The 22328-nt window shown below is 45.6% G+C and overlaps 1 long non-coding RNA gene across 1 annotated transcript; it reads right to left on the reverse strand.

Annotated features, from left to right (window-relative positions):
* Positions 1 to 229: 229 nt before the first annotated feature.
* On the reverse strand, positions 230 to 3066 carry LOC119566267. Its single transcript, XR_005225320.2, has 3 exons — positions 2985 to 3066; positions 1351 to 1470; positions 230 to 596 (listed from the first exon to the last, which is right to left on the reverse strand). It is a non-coding gene; the product is annotated as an uncharacterized LOC119566267 (long non-coding RNA).
* Between the last annotated feature and the right edge of the window lie 19262 nt (positions 3067 to 22328).

Here is a 22328-nt window from a genome sequence, read left to right on the forward strand (position 1 = left end):
GCGGCTCTGCTTCCATGCCCTGGCAGGGCTGTCCCACTGGAATTCTCCCTGGCCTCTAAGATCACTCGTTTAAAGAGGTTCCCGAGTGCACAAGGTGCCTTGAAGAAAAGCTCATACAGCTTCAAATTATCCAGAATAAAAGTTCACCTTCTGGCAGAGACCGAGTCTGGAAAATTTCAGCCTCAAAGGTGAATCTAGGAAAGGACTCTGTGAATTCAAAGGGTTACAGTGAAAACTGTTTAATTATAGTGGGAGCGACCAACACCAGCTATAATACTTAATCAGTTCAATGAATCCAGAACCTAGCCTAAGCTCTGGGCATCTTATATTGATTAACACACACAACTACAATCTTTTACATTTTCACTTTCCTAATTCAGTCCTTCCAAAATCCAATCACACAATTCTTCAGTTAGCCAATAATCCTCTATCCCCCCAGGAAAACTGCAAGACTGCGCCTGTATCCATCTCCAACATACAACCCTCTTCTTCTGTCTGCAAACCCCTGTCTTCTCCAGATGCCTGTGGGGAAAAAGGGAGGCTTTACAGCATGCCTGGAAGGTCATCTATATGGTCATGTTCTATACGTTTGCAGTCTGTAAAGAGAACACAGAAAGCACCGTGATTATATTCAGCGTTGTGAATGGGGTTCCAGGTAGGTGCTGGTGAACCTCAGGAGTTACTTGCACGGCATCTGCATGGCAAACATAGATATTCATGCTTCCCCACCTTTGCTGGCACTGGGAAGCCTTTCCACTGACTTCGATGACTTTGGATCAGGCCCATGGCAAGCCCAACTTCCCGCACCGCACCTGCAGCATGAACCCTGCCTTTTGCTGCAACACGAGACCTACCTCACCCATGATGCGAGACCTGCCTCCTCCTCCAGCATGATAAGTCCCACGCGCCCCCCCCCCCCGCAGCAGGAGCCCCGCCTACGCACCTGCATACTGTGAGTCCCATATCTCTGATCTCACCTGTGCTCACTTGCAACACCAACAGCAGGAACCCTACCTCCCACTTCTCACCAGCAGCACAAGCACCAGCTTCCCCACTGAGAAGATTTTTCCTTTCAGTCGGCTGCTATATTAACTGAGCTCTCAGGAACAGCCTCAAGCACACAAAGAGTGTCTAATCAGGAGAATGTCCTCTGACAGCACTATGATCAATATTCCATGGGGACAATTACACTTTCCCACCTTTGTTAAGCCCTTGGAGGCCCCCAGATCAAACGAAAGGGGCAGGGAGTGCAAACTCTTATTATTTACTACTGCTATTAACTGGGGGGGGGGACGACAGCACAGTTCCCCTGCCAACAGCAGCCTACTTTAACTACCCCAATTCACTCACCTATGACGCTTGCGAGTCTTCTGTTACCGTGGTGAAAGTGAATGTTTTGCAGCATAGTCTGCTCCTATGTCCACTTTCCTTTCTCTTCCCACATCCTCACCCTGGTGTTGATTTGTTCAGCTGCAGGGAAAAAAATCTGGTTCCAAGGTCACTGGAAGGACAGTCAAGCCAAGGTCTCACAAAAGGCCTATCTCCCTGTAACAGCCGGGAGGAGGCCATCTCATTTGCTTAAACAGTGATACTGGCTCAGAGGTCAAGCCCCCAAGCCCATGCCCCAAATGCCTAGGGCACTTGTGTGTTGACTGGAGAAACCAATGGGTTGCCTTGCATATAACCGGTGCTTTATTAATGAAAATGCTATTCCATTCAGACAGGAAAATATCTATTTTAGAAAGGACTAACAAAACGTGACACTTTCTGGTACAATGAGTAAAGGGGGTAAGCTAGCGGAAAGAAAGAATGAAAAACTGAGAAAAGAGGGAGATTAAGAAAAAGTGATAAAGAGATATATCTTGAGAGAAAAATAAATAGCTAACTGCCCTTTCCCCATAAACTATAGTATTTGAGTACCTTTAATGCATTTTGTGAGAAAGATCTATTGTTCCCATGTGATGGGTCCGTGGTTAAGGGATAGCAAGCCTGGCATTTGCCCGGGGGCCCATTCTACAGGGGACCCTGCGAAGCTAAGTTGCTTAGGCTTTGGCTTCAGCCCCGGGTGGCGGGGCTCAGGGTCTCGGGCTTCAGGGCTTCAGCTTTCGGTCCTGGGCCCCGGTGTGTCTAATGCTGGTCCTGCTTGTGGGACCCCCTGAAACCTGCTCGTGGCCCCCCTGTGGGCTCCAGGCCTCTGGTTGAGAACCGCTGCACTAGGCCACTGAGTATCTGACTGGGCTCCTTGTGGCTGGCTCCTCCCAACACTAAAAGGCCTAGCTGGACAGCAGGTTTGCTCTTTGTGGGTCCCGGGAACCCACAGTGACATCAAATCTTTCCTCTTCTCCTCATCCCAGTGCTGGGACTGTCAAAACTGGCACATTTTTGAGGCTGAGTATCTTCTCGTAGTTTAAGGAGCTGGGATGATGTAGGCACAGGTTATACTGTCTTATTCTAACCCTTTGATTTCACTGCTCCTCTGTTTAGTCACTCATATTCTACCAAAGATAGAATGTAAGCTTTCTGGGCAGGGAGGCTCTTTCACTGTGAGTCTGTAGAGTGCCTAGCACAAACTTAGCAGGGGCCTGTAATAATCATTTGCATTATGCTATTGTTATTTGTTCATTATTGTGTTCAGTTAGGGATAGGAGAAACGGATAGGTCTTTCCAGAGTAAATAACACTGGAGTGGATACAAGTGCCAGAAGACCAATGGCTTGTTGTTGCTACCGATGATGCAAAGCTTCCCCCTCCCCAATGCTCCCCAGCATAGCAGCTTGACAGGGTAGCAGAAACGCTTTCATTCTGGCTAATCTGTGTTTGAGAGCTGTTTTCTTTTTATCCTCTTTCTAATTTTAACCCACAAGGAAAACACAGAACTCTTAGCCCAAAACACACAGTCCAAAGTCTGGCAGACAAAGATAGGCCTGCCATTTCAGGAACTGTATAAACAGCAGTGTATAACTATATAAACATGCCTCTCCCTACCCCAAAGCCTTTGAGCATTCTGCAGGTGCCCAATTCAGCAGGCTGTTACACACCCGCAAGTCGAATGGCTCCCATGGGAGAGGAGGCACATCATTGGTTCAAGCCCTATCTCTACATTCACTCACTTTGATTCAATTCCGCTTCCTGTTATTCATTTACTCTGTTTGCACCAACAGAAATGAAATCTCAGGCCATGGTCTGCTGCAGCCCCTGCTTGGGCAAAGTTCCTATTAAAGTCACAGATGAAGGACTCGGGCAGGGCTGGTTGCTAGACGGTCCGACACCAGAAGCACAGTGTGGAGCAGTAATAATGGGTTACTCTTAAAGCTGGCCTAGAACCATGTTGGAGTCGTGGCTTCCAACCCTGGCTGCCGCTAATCCCAGCTGGCATGGGGCCAGTGGGAAGGCCCTAAAACTTCAGCACCCTAGGTTTATGCCACCTACTTGTAAACCCAGCCCTGACTGCAGGATTTAGCACTTGGACAGGATACAAGAAGAAAAACAAATAAACAGCCAGCCAATAATCAACGACAAAGTCTAGATTTTCAAGTCAGCACCAACGTTTTTAGGAAGTTCAGTGGTAAACACCAGCAGTGAATGTGATTTTGCAGATTACTGTGGTAAATTACTTCTCATCATCATCAACAATATTATCTTACATCCATGTTGCATCTCAAAGGATATTGCAGCAGTGTACACACTTGATATAGATACCACATCGGTGACAGTGTCATCCATCTGAGGAAGTGTTCTTATGGCGGCCTCACCTGCATTCTGCCTACCTCTCCCTCTCCAGCAGCACGACTGTTAACATTCCCAATGTCTCCCTCTTCAGCTGCTTCAAACAGCTGCCATTTTTCAAAATCAACCTGCCATGGAAAGGTTTCCTTTTCCCATCTGCGTTCTCTCTCCAAATCACAGTCATTTAGCTGGATGAAAGTCAGTCCAGGGCAACGGGAAGTTTTGCACCTGATGTTCAGTGGTTCTAAGAACAGTTGCCACTGAAGTCAGCCCCCTTTCCTCTGCTATGCTCCCAGCACAGAAGAGAAGTGGTGACATCAATTCTAAGGGCAAGTCTACACCACAGCGCTACATCGGCGCAGCGGCACTGATGCAGCATGTCTGGTGAAGACGCACTATACCGACAGGAGAGCAGTCTCCCATCAGCATAATTACTCCACCTTGGCGAGAAGCGGAAGGTATGTCGAAGGGAGAGCGTCTCCCGCCGATCTAGCACCAGTGTGGACAGTGCGGAACTTGCAGTACTCAAGGCAGGGCGAAGGCTTTTTCATACCCCTGAGCGACGTAAGTTAGATTGACTTAACCGGTAGTGTAGAGCTGCCCTAAGTCACAGGAGGGTGGGGTCACCCCATGCCTGGAGCAATCCTTCCTGGGCTGTAGGGCCAGAAGATACCAACAGCATGGTGCAAAGTGGCTGCACTGGGGAATCTGATCCTTTGTCAAGAGCCGGGTGTTCGCTGTTATGGTTTGTTCTGATCTGGGGTTTCTTACCATTAGCTGTACTGTTTAGTTCACCATTGTCCCAAAGGCAAGAGTGCTACCAACAATGCTTCCTGCAGCAACTGGATTTTCCTTTGAGGTCTCCCATAAAATTACTGATGAAATCTTGCTCACGTAAGTTGACCAGATCACCTGCCAAGGTGCTAGGGCCGGGAGCCACACAGTAGCACACACATGTCTAAGAACTAGGATTGTTTTGCAATAGTATGTTCAAACAACTCAAGTGTATCAGGATTAAAAAAGGATTCTATGGTATGCTTCTGCATGGTGTTTGAGCTGATATTTGTTACATATTAGGAAAGCGGTGAGGGTAGGAATGGCTGATTCACTGACCTAAAAAATGCCAAGCCATCTGTCAGCTGAGTTCAATGGTGGGTGAGCGGGAGGGTTGCAGCTGGCCAGTTCTGCCTTCCTTCACAAAGTCAAGTCGGCATCTTTGGCGAAAGTTTCATATTTGTGATCAGAGAATTGACTACATACTCTCCGCATCTGCTCCCTCTGTGCCTCTTGAGTAACATGAAAACTGCTCCAAATACTGCAAAAACAGGTTTTCACGCAAGTCACCACTCCAGAGCCAATGCAATGCTAGAAGGGGGAGCTGTGTGCCAGTCTGCTTTCCCCATCAATAAAGCTACTAGCTAAGTCCTGATCTTGGCACCTTCACTGTGGGGGATGACTGCAGAGCAGAAGGAGTGATTAAAAGAGAATGAATAAAATAAGAACCACCTTGTGCCTTTGCTCAGAATGTAAACTAAACCTAAAGTCAATCATTTGCAAAGTTCTGTCCAAGTTTGCCGACTCAAAAAGTTTCATTTAGTTCGGAAACATTTGGAAATACATTCAGGCTTCTGAGTTACATACATGGCTGGAAGGAACCTATCTTATCTTTCAGATACCAGGTGAAACTTGCAGTGCCTCTGGCTACAAAAACCTTGGTTCAACCTATAAACACTGAGCAACTTTGATATTGGACAGAAATCATTGAAGGGGAGTAGTCTGATGTGGAACACAGAATAGTCATGCTTAGAGACCTTTTACTGACCATAACCTCACTCCATAAGGGAGTCTCTCAAAGTACGTCAGCCACAAGGTGGTTTCTGTGGGGAAAGGTTGTTCCAAGTCTGTGAAAACTTGAAAGAAATCCCAGCTGGAGTAAACTGGTGAAGCTCCATTGATGACAATGGAGTTACATTGATTTATGCTGGCTGAAGAACTGGCCATCATTTTTGCCAGTGATGTTTCCCATTATTGTTTCTCTATCACCCAAGTGGGAGCATGAAGGGGCCTGTGTCGAACAAAGAACAAAGAGACTGGTGGAAACATTGTCAAGCTGTGCCACACGTTGAGAGAGCAAGGCATTGTCTATTGGAGATTGGCTATGCTGACTTCCTATCTCAGGTCTAATGCTTCTCTTATGGCCTTGGGCAAACCACTTATCCTCTCTGCCTCAAAAATGGAGATAACGCCACCTATTCCACAGGAGAGTTGGGAGGATTAACTAGTTAGTTAGAGCACTTTGAAGAGGAAAAGTGTCAACTACTGTTACCTTTTATAAAAAATGATTATACTGGACAGAATCTCCATGTCCTGCATGAAGTTCACATTTTCCCAAATCACAGCCCAAAACCATCCGCCGTAATTTCAAATATTTGCTTCCTGGGTCACAGCGTCTCTGACTTCATCCATAGTTACAGTAGATAGGTTAATTCATTTTATAAGGGATAAAAAAGCCTCATGCTGCAATACATAAGCCAGTCACTTATTGGGATCCAAAGGAAGCTTTCCCTGTAGGTAGCTTTATCCCATAACTAACTACCAACCAGCTTCTAGCACCTTGTTCTAAAGCACCTGACACTGGCCACTCTCAGAAGCAGAATACTGACTAGCTGGACCATGTGTCCAACCCAGTCTGGCAATTCCTGTGTTCCTATAACTACGAGCTATAATGGTGAGGGCAGAACACCTTGCTGGTGTTGCTTTAATACCAAGGAGTACACCGAGGCTTGCCAAGTAACCCTGTGGCTAACAAACTGAAGTGTCCAGTGAAGGCTTGGGTTTGATTCCAACCTCTTGCCTCCTTCACTCTGGGTTAGCAGGGGCTACAAGTGTCCTCACTGGAGCAACTTGTATTGCCCTGCAGTGCCTCAGCAAAGCGTGATGGTGATGGGCTCTGAAAGAAATTCCACCCATTCCATAGCCAGGGCAGGTCACATTAAGGAAGTGATGACGTGATGGGGAAAGGGAACTCTGTTGTGGACTCATACACAAAAAGAAAATATATGGATAACTTTTCCTAAGATCAGACACTTGTAGCTGAGACAGGTGGGCCAGAGGGAATTTCCTGGGAGAGCTGTTCCTTGTCACCCACAAGCATCCTGGTTGCAGGCTCAGCTTTGGGAATGCACAGAATATGCCCATACCGTGAGTCCAGCCACTTAATAGGGATTTTCACCAGTTGGTTACATTCTCTGGCCACCCACTGGAAGGCAGAACAGCAACAAATGCCACAGCATCCATTAGAAATGTGCTATCTGTCCCCTCCCCACAGCTGACTGGAGTTTAGACAACTGAATATGAGGTAAAATGTGCTGAGTGGTAACTTTCTCAAAACCACAGTGCAACTTGCCACCACCGGCTCCTCCTGCCCTGCCTGACAAAACAGAACAACGAAAACATTTTCAATCATTTCCTGTTGCCCACCGGTAAATTAGCCAACCAAGCCTGGTGTCTGAGCCAACTCTCAGTTGGATAATTTAATTACATTCTTCCTACATCAATTACCCCCTTGGATGTGTCATTCCTCTGTACTTCCTGTTATGTAGTCGGTAGATTTGCTATGCACAGTTAAACAGCAGTAACATTCCCATTCAGTGCTCTTCAGGGATAGCTTTGGAGATTATGTATTTTGCATGTATGTAGTATATATACAATAGGGCATACACGTGCACATTTAGCCGTATCTGTCCAGATCTAAACTTGGGAGAGTTCATATCTTGGATTTGGGTTTTGGCCTCATACAGAGAAATTGGCCAGTTGTGAAGCCTAGCTCGGGGAGTTGTGAAGCCTAACTCGGGGAGTTTTGGATCTATCTATTTATCTATCACGAATGGTTAAAAAAAAAAAAAAAAAGGTCTTGCTGGCATAACTTCAGGATGGGCATAATACTTGTGAGTGTTGAAGCCAGGGTGGTTTCTGCAGGACATACCAAATGAATGCCAGTATGACCATATTACCACAACACACCATCAGGTATAGCGTCTGTGCCACATGCTTCAGAAAAACTGTTTTAGGGATCTTAAAAAATATAATGGACTTATTTCGTATATCCCTGTAAGCACATGTGCATTGGTTACCAGCAGTCCCACTGTACAGGGCTCAGAAGTGGGGTGTGTGTGTGTGTGTGTGTGTGTGTCACAGTTTTAAAGTGCATTATCTTGGGTTCTTCTAGGGTGTATCCCTTTGGGGAAGTGAGACTGTCCCCTTTCAAATGGCATAAAGCACTTGTTTCTTGCCATGATTTGGGATTCTCCTATATCACACCAGTCCTCTGCTATGTTTTCAGCCCCTGTGGCTGTTGCAGCCTGATGTAAGTTAGGGTATCCATTAGGCTGCTCTAACATGGTGCATGGGTGCTGGCTTGCACGGGGAGGCAGCAGCAGGATCCAGGAAGTGCAATGGAGTGTTTTAAAGCACCTTTGCTTAACACCGCAGGGGTTAGCCATAGATGAGGGTTTGACCGAAAGTCTATAGTCTAAGTATAGCTCCCCCCGACACTGAAATGGTGTGACCACTGTTTCCCCCAAACCATGAACCGCGCCCCCCCGCCACACACACCATGCCAAGTGCTGTAACACCATTGCCTGTATGTGTTCCTGATGCTAAAACTGAGGGTTCCAAACAGTGCCCCCTGGAAAACGGCTCTCCTCTGGCTCATTAACTCTTGAAAAGACTTTAACCAGCCCCGGCCTGCCAAAAATAATTCAACTACACTGAGACAAGAAAGAGGCTGTTAAGTTACAGAGAACTTAGCCACATTCCTAATCATTGCCCATCCTCATTAATGGTTAAGCTCGCTTTCCTTAATGGTTTGTTGTTTCCCCGCAGATGGGAGCTGTTTGAATAAGAATCACCACCTTCTCCCTGAAAAAGCTGTTTGTGTCTCTCTACAGCTCTAGGCAAGCAGCCTGTTAAAGCAGCACCTCAAGTATCCTGCGCGTAGCACATCCTCCCTCTCTAAGAGCTATTATTTGGCTTGTGAATAGGTGAGTTCAGAAGCATTGTCAGTGCAGATGAGGGGAAAGGGCTATGGACACTGGCTAGAAATAAGTATAGTGTGGGAGAAGCTGTGTAGGTCAGGGAAGCTTGATCAGTGATGCCCCTGCTATTTTAGTCCTGGGCCCCACACAGTCCTGCCAATGTACCCACATCCTAAGTCTGCAGCATCCCTCATGTTTCAACCCTGGGCACCTACAGCTCCACTAACAGATATCAATCCAAAGTGCAATCTCTCCTGCAGTTCCAGTCCTAAGCCCCACACAGATCCACTAAGATATCACAGTCCAAACTTGCTATTGCAGTTTTTCTACTGCTAGTCTTGGGCCCTGATCGGACCCTAGCGCCAGCCTGGTGCTCTACATGTCCGTTAGGGTCCAGTGATGTGCCACCAGTTGCAGGGCTGTGGCCCTGATCTGCTAAATTGCAGTCTTAGTCCTCTGCTGGAACCAGACTGCTGATAGTGGCAAATTTGCCAAACTGAGTGTTGGTTTTTCTATTACAGTCAAATGTTCAGTGAGGGCTAAGTTCAGTCCAGAAGCTCACTGTTACTTCTGACTAATAATCATGAAGTTATATTTGAACCAGGGATGTATGAACCTGCTCAGATAGAGTAAGATCTGCACTCAACCTTAACCTGAAACTTGAACCATTCTGAACTTGACCCTTCTTTCAAGTTTGAAAAGTTCAGTTAACATTAAAAAAAAAAAAAAAAAACTTTCACATTCCTCTGCCCTCTCTGAGACTTGACTGGAGGTAAGAGCACTGAAATACCCTGAGGAATGCTGTCTTGCAGTATTTCTGACCCTGCTGAAACCAGTATTTCTGACCCTGCTTAACTCTGTTAAGATTTGCAGCTTGATCTCTAGGCCGAAGAAGTTCAGACAAGGTTCAAATAAACATCTAGGGTCAGATCCTCAGCCTGGTATAAGTCAAAGTCGCTCCATTGACTTCAATGGAGCTATGTCAATTTGTTACCAGCTGAGGATCTGGCCTCTAAAGTTGTGATTGCTCAACGACACCAAACTGCTGAAGCTTTTGAAATCCATTCATTACAGTATTTCACATTAATTGAATGTTAATAGGGTGCTCAGCGCTAAACAAAAATATCAGATTGGGACACAAGGAATTTACAGTCTAGGCCAGAGTTACACATCCCAACTGGTTTTGTCTACCTTGAACTCGTGCGTTAAAAAAACAAAAAGTCATTCTACACTAAGGCCTGAATTTTCATGGTCGGGACCAGGTTTTCAGGAGATCACAGCTCCAGTTTAGCCACAAGCAGTTAGGTTGTCAAAGCAGCAGGCTGGGTACTGTGGTCTTTGGAAAAGCTGGCCATAGATGCCCCAATGAGAGCAGCTGGGTGCTGAGTGCATCTAGAAAGCTAAGTCTGATTTAGATCCTGGATAGGGTATGAGCTCTCAAAAATCTGGCCCCAGCTGTGGCCCTGAGCTCTTGTGGAAATCTGTTCTTAAGCTACTGTGCTAGTAATAGTAACCCGCTTTATGCTTTCTTTTTTCCCTTTTTCTCCTCCTGTTTTATCAGACAAGAACTGACTCAACGTTCCCTTGATTCCACCTTGGCTTATGTGAATTAGTGCAGAAGAACAATGGGTCATTCTGATTTTCCTGTATGCAAAGGAACGAGACCTGCTCTGCACTAATCTCCAGTGTAGATGCAGATAGGTTGATGGAAGAATGAGTCCTTCCACCTCACTACTGCCACTCAGGGAGATGGGTTATCTACAGCGATGAAAAAACCCTTTCCGTCATTGTAAGGAGAGTCTACACTGCAGTACAACTACAGTGCCGCTGTCGTCCCGTGGCCTGAGTGCAGGTTAGCGATTGGGGCATGAGTCAGGGCTCCTGAGTTCTTTTCCCAAGTGTACCCCTGGCTCACCATAAATTCTTGGGAAAATCACTTAACTAGCCCCTTCATACGCTGCCACTCCGTCTTGCCTTGGGAAACACCTTACTGTAATGATAACCCCACTGATGGAGTCAGGTAGGTCTAATAGTAGCAGAGTTGACCCTATCGAAGTGTCAAGTGTCCTCAGAGGACCCTCAAAACAAAATAATACATTATACAGAGAGATACTATACATTCTGTAGAAAATTAAAAACAGCCAAAGATGTTTCAGCCAACCAGGACTGCTTGAATGGATTCCACTTTCCTAACCCTGTAAATGAGCAGATTAGATTCCCTTGCGCTACAGATGAAAATAACATGGAAGGAAAATCCTAGTTTGAACATCTGTTAATGAAAGAATATTTCATCAAATGTAAAAACAAGAATACTAGTGCCTCCAGCTAATTCTCACAAACACATTCCCATGATGCCACAGTGCTCATTGGCAAGCTCCATTATAAAGATTATACCGTGAGGGAAGGAGATCATTTTAATTTCAGTCAGGCTATTGTAGGTTGGTATTTGCTTATAGCAGTGTGGGCATATACCCAGGGGCTGATATAGCACTTGACAGCATCTCATGCAGAGGGCCTGTTTCTCTTCTCATTTACACCAGCTTTGTACTCTAGCATATATCTATTGACTCCAGTGGAGTTACACCTGATTATTTACTCTGGAGCAAAAGAGAGGAGAGAGAGGCTATGTACCAGTTCTGATTTAAAAATCTATCTTATTTCTTCGACATCATTAGTCACAATAGGATGGTATCTTTTTCTACCCATCTTCCCATTGTTCTTAATTTCCTTTCTGGTAAAGAGGGTTCTTCTTTCACCGAGATCCCCTCAGGACTATCATTTTCACTTTCATCTTAGACTCAGCTTCCCCTGCTCCCAGAATGCAATGGGAAGGAAGTTAGTGAGCACCTCTGGGACATTTACTCATAAAGTCTCCAAACCTCAAGTCTTCAGCATCAAAATCTATGGAGCAATGACCCTTAACTCATGATATCACTGATATGTTATATATATATCAACTTTAGATAATCTATACAAAATTCTTCTAAATTTACTAATCTGAAGAACCAATGTCCTAAAAATGTAACATTTGCCCAAGTGCATCTTTTTTTATTTATCTGTGTTTTCTTATTTGCACAAGCTGAAGAACGCAATGGCGCTGGGAGGGCTATGATGGAAGTTCTGTGTCTAATTGAATTAATTTGGACCATACTGCACCTGTGAATAGAGCACCGGACCGGGGCACTGAGCTACTGGGTGACTTTGGGCAGGTCATGTCACCTCTGTAGGCTTGTGTTTCTCCTCCCACCCTTTGTCTGTTAAACCTCTTCAGGACAGGGAGTGTTTCTCACTATGTGTTTGCACAATGCGTAGCATGATGGGACCTCTGTCAGAGCTGGGACCTGCAGGCACTACTGTAATAAATAATAATAATTAATAAGCATTTAATAGAAAGTTAAATACTTGGGTTTTAATGCATTAAAACAAGTTAAATGCCCTATGTAAATTAACAGCCCATCACTGTTACTTTAGCACTGATTGCTTCTCCCTCTGCCTTGGCTCCACAGAATGCCTTATCTACCCCACCCCATGTATCTTGGCATGTTCCTCACAGCTGCCCAGCTGTGGAGTGAGAGGAATGGGAGGCATCTGCCAGATAATGGGAGTGTTTGTTAGAGGTGATGAAGAAGGTTTCAATCAAATTCCTCCCCTCTTGAACGTCTGGACAGATAACACTGCTTCAGAGGAAGGGTTAAGAGCGGGCCAGTCCTCCTGGAAATCTCTTAAAAACACTCAACTTAGAAACAGTTCAGAGCTCGGGGACTGGAAAGCTCAGGAATTATGAACAGGATGACAGAGGCTTTCATCTGTAGACCAGAGGGTTGAATTCCGCCAAGAAGTCTTAATTTAGAGCCTGTTCCCATTGAAATCAGTGGTAGTCTTCCCATTGATTTCAGCAGCAGCAAGATTGGGCCCTAAATGTACAGTATATTAAGGGCCTAATTCTGCGAGGTGCTGAACTGTCTCAACTCTTATGGCCTTTGTTGAAAATTGGAGGAGTTGTGGATCTCCTAGGACACACACATCACCTTGTAGGACTGGTGCCTAACAGAGGTGTTTGTTGGCTTTAGTGGCATGGGAGATAGATGGGTAGATAGGTCGGCAAGCAGTAGGTATGTATCTCAGAACTGAACATAGAGGCTGAATTACCGAACAGATAATTGCTTCTCTAGGCCAGAGTGCGGGCACATTAGCATGGTGATACTGGGGGCTTACACAGTTACTGGCCATATTATATCGGATAGGTGGATAAACAGAGGATTTCAGTCAGTCTCCTGTGCTGTGTCAGTCTGATGCCTTTCACCTACACTCATTTCCGAAAAGATTTCAAGAATCCACCAACAATTAAAATGCTTGTCCAGAGCTAAAGAACCACTCCCCACCCCTTACGGGTGATGACAGCCCTTTAACTGGGGGTGAGCATAAATTCTATGGGAAGCTCCTTTTCCAGAGCTTCCCATCTTTGTTTTGTGGGGACACTTCCCAGCCATTCAAAAAAAAATAGGGAAAGCTAAAAATACTGAGGAGTGGAACCTCTGCTGGTGATTATCAGTGCAGCGACACTGGAGTCAATGGATCTCTACTGATTTATACCAGGGACCCAATCCAAAGCCCACTTAAATCAGTAAGAGTCTTTCCATTGTCTTCAAGGGGTTTTAGATCAGGCCCCGGCTGAGGATCTGGCTCTGAAATTATTGAGTCGTTCACCCTTTTTCTCCCCTGTTCAAAGCTTCACCCCCACGTGCCTCATTAGTAGGCACGTGTCCGGAATCCATGCAACAGCACATTCCCTCTCATCCAGCTCTTGCTGGGGGCATGTAATTTTGTGAGATCCTGCAGTGACACTGGGATACACCGAGAGGCAGCATCACTCACTGGAAAGGTACAAAATTCTACAACAATGGTGACTATAGTAACGTTATGGTAAAGCAGTGGGTATTGGACCATTACTATAGAATGCTGGAAGAGTTTTCATAAGGGCAAAAGCCCAGCCATTCTTCTGACCTTGGTGTGCATCCTGAGAGAAAACAATAAAGCACAGCAGCTGACCCTTCTTTATAGGCTGCTTCAAACAATTCCAGCCAAGTTGGGATATTTTTCTGAAAGGGTGAAATTCACCCCTATATAGCAAGCCACACAAGACCTATGTGTAACCCACACACCTTCTGGGTCTGGTGGTCTGTCCCATCTAGTGTCACTGAGACCACGTAGAGAAACAGATGAAATGAGTCTGCTCTACAGCCTTAGCTAACAGCCAGTTGACTTTTAGCTCATGCGGTAGAGGCTCATGCATAAGCTCCAGAGGCCGCACGTTCAATCCTGCCCACATATGCACCGCTTCAGTCCTATAAAAGCGCTATTTTAAGGACCTAAGTGGTATGTAGTCCTCTGTACAGGGGTAAATTTCTCCCTTTGGGAAAAGTATCCCAACTTGGCTAGAATTGTTTGAAGCCACCTGGAAAGAAGCTGTGGGTTTGTTTTTTTTAATTGACAAAATTGAAGGATGCATTGTCTGCAGCCATAGAAGTAGACAAGTAGAAGAGATGGAAAAACTAATAAGCCATCCACTAGAGGCCAATGTAGGATTGTTCCATACAATGTGTTTCTTCAGGGCTTCGTCCAGTGCCATCTCAAATGTGTCAGTCAATAGGACAGCCACGGCTTCCCATGGAAAGGCCTTTTGATGCAGGTGGCAGGTGGCTATAGAGTGTGGGAGCAGCATAGCCCACCTCCTCAGATTATTTTCAGCGAAGACACCACCTTTCCTGTTTACAGCTGGGAGAACTGCTGCACAGAGAAGTTAAAGGCACCATTTTCAAACATTCGTGTGGGAGCCATTCAGGTGGCCGCCTGGAGGTTCAAATGGGAGTTGGATGCCAAGGGGGGGGGGGGTCCCCAAAGCTGGAGTTTGGCTCTGCCCAAGTTGCCTGAACATCCAGTGGCTTGTGAATTTTCCAAACCACCTGGGGGCATTCCGGTGCTACTGGTCAATGATATCTAGCAATATGCATCGCAAACACAAACGTCAAGGGGACCATCCAGGAAAGGAGCTAACTCATCCCTCCTGCAACTGTAAGTGCTTGGGTCACACATCAGCAGAAGTTGAATATGTTCTGAGGTGGGGGAAAGTGTATGTGCTGTACTGAAGTAGCCTGAACTCCATGTTCAGATGCTGGGTTAACTGGAGTGAGGTTCTGTTTGCGCACTGAAATTGAAGGGTGTTTACAGCCCTGTGTTTTGTCATCCGATACAATTTACTGCACACCAGAGACCATGACTATGTAAAGTAGAATGAGGGTCACTGGCTGCACATTAAAAAGAAAAAAATTGTTTTGAAAAGTTCGCAGGTTGCGGTTCACCATCTGCTCCTTTCCCGCGGCAGTCACTAATGCCTGGAGACCGCAGCAGACTACACAGTTGCCAGGGTCTGAAGGGCAAAAATTCCTGCATGTCAGTCTCTGAATTCCTCCATCCGATTCCTGTGTTTTCACAAAGATGTGGCCTGCTGCTGGGTGACCTGGAAGAGGCAATGTAATGCTTTGTCAGCACACCCGGTTCGCTGCAGAAGCTAAGGACCAACTTGTCCTATTAATCATTTAAAAGGTGGAGAGGAAAAAATAAAAAATAAAAGCCCAGTTCTGGCTAATTGTAGAAAAAATGAGGTCAGAGTTCATTTTTCTCTCTTCTGCTGTTTCACAGTTCACTGACTGACAAGGAAAGCAAGATAACAAGAGAGGGGAGAGACATTTCATGGAAGACCCTCTGTCCCTCACAAGGGAGTTTTGGATAGGGTTCAGGACTCTGGTATAGATGGGGAATCCTACAGATCCCTGGTGTTGGGCTTCATAGCCCCATGATGTTCAGAAGAGAATTCTGCAGGTCCTCCATGTGAGGATTCAGAGCTTTGGAATTGGTGGGTCTTGGGATACAATGGAACTGTACTCACTGGTGCCTCCACAGAAACAGAGTTACATCGATATTGTCTAATGTTGCCACCTCTGAGGTACAAAGAAACGGAACATCTGGGATGAGCCCGAGCCCATAAAACTGGACAGCTGGCAGTGCGTACTGAGCACCTGTAGAGATTTCCCATGAGAGCTACCTCAAAAAAGGGACAGTCCTGGGAAAACCTGGACAGGCGGCATCCCTAGTATTGTCTACAATTATTTCTTGTGGGGGAGTCTGGTATGGGAACAACTGTGAGCTCCTCACAGCCAGTAATCCAATAGCATTCTCACTAGTGACTCCTGAAGGCCATACAAGATGGGTTCTCAGTCTATGAATTGCACCTGGCCTCCCTTTCTTTATGGCTAAGGGGAAGAAAGGGAGCAGTCCTGAACCTCCTTTCTACTGTAACATGGGTCACAATATGGAAAAGGGTGAGAAGTATTCACCTCTTTAGAGCATTCCCTACCATGATTTCTGGTATGGGAGGCAACCATTGAAGTATCTATGATCTCATTGTAGTCAATGCCCCAGAGTCACTAATGCAATGGAATCCTACTGGGCATTTGTTATACTAACTTCTGCTGGGCAAACCCTCCCACAGCCAGTGTGTGGAATAAAATACACCATAGGCGGCTCTGACATTCAAGCTGGGTTTTCTGAGGCGTGTTCTGTGCACGAGGCCCACACAGCACAAGCAGAACAGTAATAATAAGGGCTTGCCCCAATCTGACTAGTGTGACAAAGTTCCTGCTCTACCTTGGTGGGTCTTGCTCTTATTGGCGGATTTGCTCGCCTTGGAGCTTCACGGCAGCCCTCAGCTTGGCCGTTTTTCTGAATTCACAGTCCCGATCGACTCCTCCTGTGTCTGACCAGGAGTTGGGAGGATTTGCAGGGGGGAACCCGGGCCCACCCTCTACTCCGGGTTCCAGCCCAGGGCCCTGTGGAATGCAGCTGTCTAGAGTGCCTCCTGGAACAGCTGTGTGACAGCTACAACTCCCTGGGCTACTTCCCCATGGCCTACTCCCAACACCTTCTTTATCATCACCATAGGACCTTCCTCCTGATGTCTGATAATGCTTGTACACCTCAGTCCTCCAACAGTCCACGTTCTCACTCTCAGCTCCTAGTGCCTCTTGCTCCTCACACACACCACAAACTAAAGTGAGCTCCTTTTTAAAACCCAGGTGCCCTGATTAGCCTGCCTTAATTGATTCTAGCAGCTTCTTGATTGGCTGCAGGCATTCTAATCAGCCTGTCTGAATTGTCTCCAGAAGGTTCCTGATTGTTCTGGAACCTTCCCTGTTATCTTACCCAGGGAAAAGGGACCTACTTAACCTGGGGCTAATATATCTGCCTTCTATTACTCTCCTACAGCCATATGGCCCGACCCTATCACACTAGTTACATGCTAACCCTAGCCTGAAATTACAGAGCTGCAGAGCAAGGTAAATGTGCTAAGTCTGACTTGAGGGGCGGTGCAAACAAACAAAACAGGCTAGTGTTTGTTTACCTGGTGCCAACTGTCATGATTTTGTCATGAGTCTCGTGATAATTATTGTGTTCTGTAAAGCCCCAGCTCATGGAATCAGGTGGATGTGTGATGATTTCAGCCTTCATTCTTAAAGAGAAAGTAAGTGTCCAGCCCTCATGGTTGGGGAGAAAGCTTCAAAATGTGACCCCAGTGCACCCTAAAGGCTCAAAAAGCAGGAGGCAAATAAAAAGAACCCCCAACTCTATTATCTTTACGTGATCTCATGATTTTAAAGACAATCTCATGGTTTTTGAACATTTGGAGCTGGCAATACTGAGGGCATCTCTTTCAGAAGGACACCCAGGGTTGATTTAAATCTAGAGATGCTGACTGGGGGGGGGGTATGTGGTGACCACAGGGAGGGTGGGAATATAGCTAACTCCTCCCACGCAATGTCCCAGGGGTGGTGGCCATGTCATAGCACCAGCACTGAACACCATTTCTAGACTCAGATCGTACAGCAATGATCTCACAATATTCAGCATGGTGAATGTACTAATAAAGGGTCTCCCCAAGGCAGCCTTTCTCAAAGGCTAGGCCTTGCTGTCAGACCCTGGTCAGTGTCTGGGTGGGGCCTGAGTTTCTGGTTTTAGTTTTTTAGATGCACGCGTGAAAATAAGAAAATGCAAGTGGCTGCCTGAGTGTCAGATTCCTCTATGCACCAAAGAACCAAGCTCCTCTAGCTGGGGCTGTAGCAGATTTACATTCTCTGTGGATCGGGCAGATTGGGACCTGTAACTAACACTCCCGCAGTGCATTTCACATAGATTTTGGCCAGAGAACTATGGCTGGGGAGAAACTTGAAAAGCACATGTGTGGCTCTAGCCAGAGCTATCAGTGTTACACTCCCACAAACCTCAAATTCACCAAACATATGCATGCATTCCTGCACCCGCTACCCCTTATGGACCCCACAAATCAGGGGGTAATATTTTTATAAGTGCAGTTCTGAGTATGTGCACAGAAAATTTGACTTGGTTCCTTATTGAAATATCTTGGGATGGATCAAGAGGGCACAGATGAGCAGAGTAAAGATTAACAGAGACCCAGACAGGCTAGAACCATGATCTGGTGGAGAAAGAGAGTGGGAACCAAAGGGCACACAAATCAATTTGCCCTAGCAGTTCCTTGTGCCAATGATTAGCTAGATAGGGCTTTATACCTAGCGAAGGAAGGAAGGAAGGAAGGGTAGGATCTGGCTCTCAGTTGGTATCTTTGAATATGATGAACACAGAGTCAACTTTAGTTTATAAGAGCCAAAGTAGACCAATGAAGAAACAACCCACTACTCCAGTTAGCAGTTGTTTATTCCCTTGCTGCTGCTGTCCTCGTTTGCACAACAATATCCCTGTAACTATATCATCTCAGAGTCTATTGAAGCAGGAAAATACAGTCAGTGCTTCCACTCTCCCCTCTCAAATGTCTGCAGGTGATTTCAATCACCACACAGTTCTGAGACCTTCTCTCCACATTCTTTTCCAATGGTTGTTTATATCCACTTTCCGGATAACAACAGGTTTCAGAGTAGCAGCCGTGTTAGTCTGTATCCGCAAAAAGAACAGGAGGACTTGTGGCACCTTAGAGACGAACCAATTTATTTGAGCATAAGCTTTCGTGGGCTACAGCCCACTTCGTCGGATGTAATTCTATGGCCTACGTTATTGAGGAGGTCAGAATAGATGAGCATAGCAGTCCCTTTAAAAATCTATGACTCTGTATTCATGCTGCACACAGGGTTACTTTGTTTAGTGGAAGCTCATTATAAGATGATGCCTAAAGCAAGTACAAACACATGATGCTGCAAGTTTTCTTTTTTGCTTCCAAGGCTGAAGTGGGAGCCGAAGTCAAGATGGTGGAGTTCATGGGGAGATTGTGAAGAGAGAGTCAGGTCACCAGTTCTCTCTTTGACTTTCTGTGGCTTGAAATAATAGGGACACCTCTTTCCTTAGCACAGCACAGATCCTAATCAACATTTCCAGCAGAGTGAATGGATGAGCAGGTAAAAGGCAAGTGTCCGGACACTGGATAGATAAGAATAACTCTCCAACAATTCCACCAAGCTCCAAAACATAATCTTCTGCCCAAATCACTAACTACCTAATACATTGTATTGCAGCTACATGTCACAGGGAGGAGCACATAAACATTGATGATGAGAGAATGGATCATTAGGAAATAAACATCACCAAGGGCTCAGCTTCACTCACTCCCCTTTATGCCTCCTCCTCAGCCCTTTTCATTCTGTCTGTTTCAGGCCCATTTCTGTTCTGCTGTTGCTATTGAAGTGATAACATTTCATTTCTCTTGTTTTGGCCGGGACATCAATAAAAATGTCTCTCGGCTTAGACAAGGCAGAGGGGGAAAGAAAATAGTCTTGTTTTCAGTAAGATGAGAGCTGTGCATCAGTCATTTGGCCATTTGTACAAGGCTTTCTGGCTTTGTAATAGACAGTTTCCCTGGAGGGAGTGATTGGGATGGGGGCGAAAAGGAGAGTGTTGGAAGGTAGCCTGAGGATAACAGGCGTTATAAAGAGGAATTTTTTTCCTGATGCTTTTGTTTGTTTTACTAGAGAGGCTCAGTGGAGCTGGCCAGCAGCCCCACGCAGCAGGTGCTGCCTGGAAATGCAAGGGGAGAAAAATTCCTACTAAATGGAAGCATTATTTGACACCACTGCCTTTCGCAATGTTTTCCTTTTGTTTCAGACAAACTCCAAAGCCCCTTGGGCATCGTGGTCAAGGCTGTAGCTGGACTTTTCTGGAGTGGGGGAGGAGGAGAAGTGGTGATGTCCCAAGCATGCAAGGGAGCTGGGTGACAGGCCTAGAATTCTGGAAATGATCTTGCAGAGGTTTCAAAGGCACAGGTGAAGGGCAGAAGGAGAAAAAACACTTCTGCCTTGGCTTCTTCATGGCTATTTTACAACCCTTTCTTCTAGAGATGGGCCTGAACTGGAACTCCCAATCCAAGGCCCCTCAAAGGCTGGAGAAGTTTGGAGCCAGGTCCACATAGACATTTCATGGCGTTTGGCCCATCTCTAATCTCTTTTCTTCCCCAGGCTATCTGAAGGCTGAGGAGAAAGGATGGTCCTGTGGTTATGGCATTAGTAGGAGATGAAGGTTCAATTCCCTGTTGAACCACAGCCTTCCTGTGTGACCTTTGGCAAGTCACTTAGCTTTTCTGTGCCTCAGTTCCCCATCTGGGGATAATACCACTTCCCTATCTCACGGGCGTGTTGTGAGGATAAATCCATTTAAGATTGTGAGGCACTCAGATATTACAGTAAGAATACCTGCTGGATAGCTCAGTGGTTTGAGCATTGGCCTGCTAAACCCAGGGTTGTGAGTTCAGTCCTTGAGGGGGCCATTTTGGGATCTGGGGCAAAAACAAATTCGGGATTGGTCCTGCTTTGAGCAGGGGGTTGGACTAGATGATCTCCTGAGGGTCCCTTCCAACTCTGATATTCTATGACTGTGCATAATAGGAGGTATGGAGGGAGAAATTCTCTTAGACAGGAATTGCCTTCCAATAGACACTGAGAAGTCTGATCAGATCTAATGCACCAAAGAGGCTCCCGCAGGAGATGGAGATGGCTGTAGCACCAGAGGATTCTATCTTTGTAGACAGACTGTGGTGACAGATGATTCAATCTTTAGAAGTAACAGTATCTGTGTATGGGGTAATGAAGAACACGATTTGGTGACTGGATGCCAAGGTGAAGGCTCTCACTAGATATCAAAATCAACTTCTGCTTAGTGCTGTAGAGAAGTCTGTGGTCATCATACATGATACTGGGAAGTGTGGAGAGAGGTCCTGGAAGCTAAATTTAGATTCCTAGGAAAAATACATCAGTCCAGGCTTTTTATGGTAGCTTTTGTGAACTGCTTCCGTTCCATGCACATAGCTAAATAGGGGAAACGTCAAGGCCTGTGATAAGAAAATAGAGTAAAGAGGAGGGAATTAAATTAATTGGAAAGTGGGGAACTTTTGGAGAAGGCAAATCCTTTACTGGTAACTTCTGAGGGATGGCAGATCCTACAGGACCCTCTGTTCTCTTTGAAGAAGGCAGATCCTCCACATTAACCAAACAGGTTTCAGAGTAGCAGCCGTGTTAGTCTGTAGCCACAAAAAGAAAAGGAGGACTTGTGGCACCTTAGAGACTAACAAATTTATTTGAGCATAAGCTTTCGTGAGCTACAGCTCACTTCATCGGATGCATGCTCAAATAAATTTCTTGGTCTCTAAGGTGCCACAAGTACTCCTTTTCTTTTTGCGGATACAGACTAACACGGCTGCTACTCTGAAACCTGTCATTATGCAAGGCACTGAATTTAGCCGTATGGAGTGGAAATCTATCAACTTCATGAAAAAGCTCGCACAGATCTTGGCATGCATCTGATGAAGTGAGCTGTAGCTAACGAAAGCTTATGCTCAAATAAATTTGTTAGTCTCTAAGGTGCCACAAGTACTCATTTTCTATTAACCAAACAGGAGCTAGGACTCTGGTGCAGAAGATTAACAAGGTTTGGGGGGGATTATGTACATGAGGAACCGAGAGAGGCTGATAGGCCCTGAGGAGCACTCAGATCAGGCTAAGACATCTGCTGGGGTTCTCAGTAATACAAAGGACCCAGGACAGGGCAGTAATCACAGCTGAACTGCAGGAGGGTCAAGTTGAGATTCCAGAAGTATATTCCAACAAAATAACAGTTTGTCTGCTAAAGGAGTTCAATCAAAAAAGGGCACATGGCCAAAAATAAAAACGTTAAGGCTGAGATTTTTCAAAACTGCCAAGGGGATTTGGATGCCCAATTTTAATTAACATTAATTCTACTTTAAATGTCCATGTACAGGTAAAATAATCTGAAAAGTAAAAATTAGAGAACGAGCATGCCTGGCAATGGAAGAAAACCTTGTGGTATTCATGGAAACATGGTGGAATAAAAAAAAAATCAGTGAGATCAACAAGAAACAGTATTAAGTGGGTATAAAGTATATAAGGAGGATAGATTGGGTCCTGCAGTTCAGAGAGAAGCAGTCTACCTAAAATAGTCCTTAAAATCTAATGAGATAAAATTTCTGACTGGAGAGGAT

This window comes from Chelonia mydas, chromosome 6, assembly GCF_015237465.2.
Source record: "Chelonia mydas isolate rCheMyd1 chromosome 6, rCheMyd1.pri.v2, whole genome shotgun sequence".
In the NCBI taxonomy this organism is placed as follows: Eukaryota; Metazoa; Chordata; order Testudines; family Cheloniidae; genus Chelonia; species Chelonia mydas.